Source organism: Sprattus sprattus (assembly GCF_963457725.1).
Source record: "Sprattus sprattus genome assembly, chromosome: 18".
Taxonomy (NCBI): Eukaryota; Metazoa; Chordata; class Actinopteri; order Clupeiformes; family Clupeidae; genus Sprattus; species Sprattus sprattus.
Window position 1 is genome coordinate 18,216,935 of NC_137916.1, and position 4,460 is coordinate 18,221,394.

Consider the following 4,460-nt stretch of genomic DNA (forward strand, 5'->3'; position numbering starts at 1 on the left):
CATAGTCTGATTGGATCTCTTCACACCCTGTAGCTTGATTGTTGTACCACTTGTATGTTGCTTTGGACAAAAGCGTCAGGTAAAGGACTAAATGTAAATGTAAATATCATGCGTAGATGTGGATGGACAGTAGATAGTCCAATGGAGTTGGCGTGGAGGAGGTCTCATCACTAGGGCTGGGTGTTAGGTTGTATGTAGCAGCTGGTTCAGCAGTGGTTCATGCATGTGGTGGAAGGAAGCAGGGATTAAGTGCCATGGCCTGGTACCTGATCCCCCATGTCTCCTTGAGAGCTTATTAAAGTGTGTGTATGTGTGTGTGTGTTCGGTGTGTGTGTGTTAGTGTGTGTGTGTGTGTGTGTGCGTGCGTGTGTGTGTGTGTGTGTGTGTGTGTGTGAGAGTGTGTGTGTGGTGGGGGTATAGAAGATGTAAGAATATGTATATGTGCTTGTCAGAGTGTGTATGTGTGTGTGTGTGTGTGTGTGTGTGTGTGTTCGGTGTGTGTGTGTGTTAGTGTGTGTTAGTGTGTGTGTGTGTGCGTGTGTGTGTGTGTGTGCGTGTGTGTGTGTGTGTGTGTGTGTGTGTGTGTGTGTGTGTGTGTGTGTGTGCGTGCGTGCGTGCGTGCGTGCGTGCGTGTGTGTGTGTGTGAGAGTGTGTGTGTGGTGGGGGTATAGAAGATGTAAGAATATTTGTGTGTCTTTGCATGTGAATGTGTACATAAATGTGTGCTTATGTCCATGTCTGTATGACTTTATGTGTGCGCATATGTGTGTATGGATGTGGGTGGATGTGTGGGTATGTGTTTCTGTTTGTTTCTCTGTGTGTTTCAGTGTGGTGGTGGTATATGTGCTTGTCAGAGTGTGTATGTGTGTGTGTGTGTGTGTGTGTGTGTGTGTGTGTGTGTGTGTGTGTGTGTGTGTGTGTGTGTGTGTGTGTGTGTGTGTGTGTGTGTGTGTGTGTGTGTGTTTGTGTGTGTGGTGGGGGTATATGTGCGTGTCAGAGTGCGGGTGTGTGTGATACTTTATGACTCCACATTGACCCCAGGGGCTGAAGCGTAGAGAAACGGGCTGAACAGTGCAGATAATTCAGCCAGTCACTGACACCGGCGGTCCTGTGCTCAAAGGCCTACGGCAACCTGCAGAGGACATAACTCACACGGGTGATTGGCATTAGCAGTGAAGGGTTTTTGATGTGGACATGGGTAAGGGGGTGCAGTGAGGCTGGTACGTGCCTCAAGATGGATCTGAAGGGGAAACAAAAACAACTGCCTTATTCAGGAATGTGTGTGAGGGGAGTGTTGTGCTTGCTGTGTAAAGGGTCTGTGTGTGTGTGTGTGTGTGTGTGTGTGTGTGTGTGTGTGTGTGTGTGTGTGTTAGTGTGTGGGTGTCTGTGTGTGTGTGTGTGTGTGTGTGGTTTGTATGTGTATGAATTTGAATATTCAGGGGGTATTAATGCTAGTATTTGCACCACCGTGCTGTGGCAGACTAGTACAGTATTTGTACAGTGAAAAGGTAAACAAATGTAAATCTGTGTTTGTGTGCGTGTCTGCAAGTGTGTGTGTGTGTGTGTGTGTGTGTGTGTGTGTGTGTGTGTGTGTGTATGTGTATGTGTGTGTGTGTGTGAGCATGCAGCATATCGCTGCAGGGGGACTGACAGCCACGTGTTGACCGATCAGGGGAAGAGAGGGGGAATGGAGAGAGAGAGTGTGTGTGTGTGTGTGTGTGTGTGTGTCTGTGCTGACAGATCAGGGCACTCTGGGAGCACAGGGGGATTCTGGGGGCCACGGTGCCATCTGATATCGCTGGGGCAACTGTTCTGTTTGTCTACCACTTAGGTTACAGCAATTACAGAAGGGTCAGACACACAGACACACAGAGACATAGATACACACACACACACACACACACACACACACACACACACAACCACACACAGAAAGATAGAAAGATACACACACACACACACAAAGATGGACATTCACATACAGAAAGACATACACACACATACAGTGACAGACAAATACACACAAGCACACACCAACATGCAGACACACTTACATCCATACACATTGCCAGACAAACACACACACTGGCAGAGACAGACAGATGCACACACCCACACTCTCTCTCTCTGACACACCCACACACACACACACACACACACACACTCACACACACACCCACACACACATACACACACACACACACACACACACACACACACACACACACACACACACACACACACACACACACACACACACACACACACCAGACACACACACACACACACACACACACACACATGTAGACTCACTCAAACACACACATACACACTCAAACACACACACACTCCCTGTCATGTCCATTACAGACAGCCGCTTCTGAATTTACGACAGTTACACCCCCCACCCTTCACAGACACATTCACCACTTCCCCTTCATCTTCTTGTCTGCCACAATCCCTCACTCCCCCCCTCTCTCTACACACACACACACACACACACACACACACACATACACACACACACACACACACACACACACACACACACACAAACACACTCTATCCTACCTGTCACGTAATCCATGACAACACTTTGAAAGGGTGTGTAAATCCCCCCCACCCCCCCCTCCACTCCACCCACACACATACACACAAGCCTCATCTCCCTTGACATGACACGCGGCTTGGAATTGTGGGTAATCATCTGTGCATGCAGGAAACAGGCAAAATCACTGCCCTAATGAATTTCACTGAAGCCTGGAGAAACAAATGCTGAGCAGTAGCCCATTTATTCTCAGCAAATCTGTACAAACAACACTCATAATCAAATAGATAACTCATTGCTAGGAATTAAGTTTATTTGACACTTTATACTTTGTCTGGGAGCTGCACAACGAGGTTCTGTTCGGCATGCCAGCTTTGAGAGATCCACTACAAGATTGATCTTGGTCACGGAGGAGGACAGAGCAGAAACTGCTAAGAGGGAAGCTAATGGTATATGATCATGTATCTGCGTCTTTCTGGAGGAAAGAGTGAAAAAACACTGCAGGCAAAGTATATGTCAATAGCAGCCACACTCACAGCCACACTCATATAGATGAATCTACAGACACAAAATGCCTGTGGAAGCTTGAGCCCAGTGTTCAAGTCATCTGTACTTTTAAATCGTACACAGTCATCCAAAGCCTTTACTATGCTTCAAGTTGTAAAACAAAACCACAAGCTTGGTTAAGGGACCATTGCAAAAGATTCACAGATTCATAGATGTCAATTCTCTGCAGTTTGCTTGTATTGTACTGCACTTGTAAATCACGTTGGATGGAAGGGTCTGCAGAATCACTAAATGTGCATGATTGCACTCTGCATGCAAGACTCTGGACACAGTGCCCTGTCCCTGATTTGAACCTTCAGAAGTCTCCCTGGCCACCCAACGAGCATCACAGACCAGTATCAGCAACGACTGGAGCAGCAGCAGCAGCAGCAGCAACGGCGTCTCCATAACCCTGACCCTCGACCCTCACCACCCCCCGACCCCCCAGTACTCCCCCCTGCCCTCCACCGTCATGCAGGCCCCGTGGCACTGGTAAATTGACCCCACCGAGGCGGACAAGGCCCCCTCTGTCTGAGTTTGGGGGGGGCTCAAAAGGAGCGCTGGAAATTGCCAGACGTGGCGGCTGGTTTGGGGCTGGGGCTGGCGGGGTGAGGGTGGTGGAGGTGGGGGTAGGGAGGGTAACAGAATCAGGGCTGTTGTTGTCGTGCGTGCCTCTTTCAGCTCCTGCCACAGTCTCTGTCCCGTTGCCATGGATGGGCAGATGTCACAATGTACAGGGTGGCAAGCAAGGGTTGGTGTGTGTGTGTGTGTGTGTGTGTGTGTGTGTTTGTGTGTGTGTGTGTGTGTGTGTGTGTGTGTGTGTGTGTGTGTGTGTGTGTGTGTGTGTGTGTGGATGTCACTCTGGACAGAGAGTCATGACAGAGATGCCATGAAGGGGTTATATGCTATGTGTGTGAATGTCTTTGTGACAGAGGTCATTCTGGGGGGAATACATCCATGGGAAAAATCTAGATGCTAAAAAAGAAACAATCTGTCGATAGATGTGAGAACAGGATGTGTACTGCAAGCCTCAAATGGGATTTAAAAGAGAGAAAAGATTTAAGAATCCAACGGTTTGTTTACTTGTGATGTGAAGACCCCCTAAGAAACAAAAAGTTAGCAAAAACAAGACAGTCAGTTCATTACACACAAGAATATCAATATTACTTTGCATTATTGTAGGAATATTGATCTAACTACCTGTACTATTGCTACCACCACTACTACTACCACCGCTAGTGATACTAATACTACTGTTGCTGCTGCTACTGCTGCTGCTGCTGGACACACAGTCTTAACCACGAGCAGTGATACAGTACACAGAGTTAGGACACACAGTCTTTACCACGAGCAGTGATACAGTCCA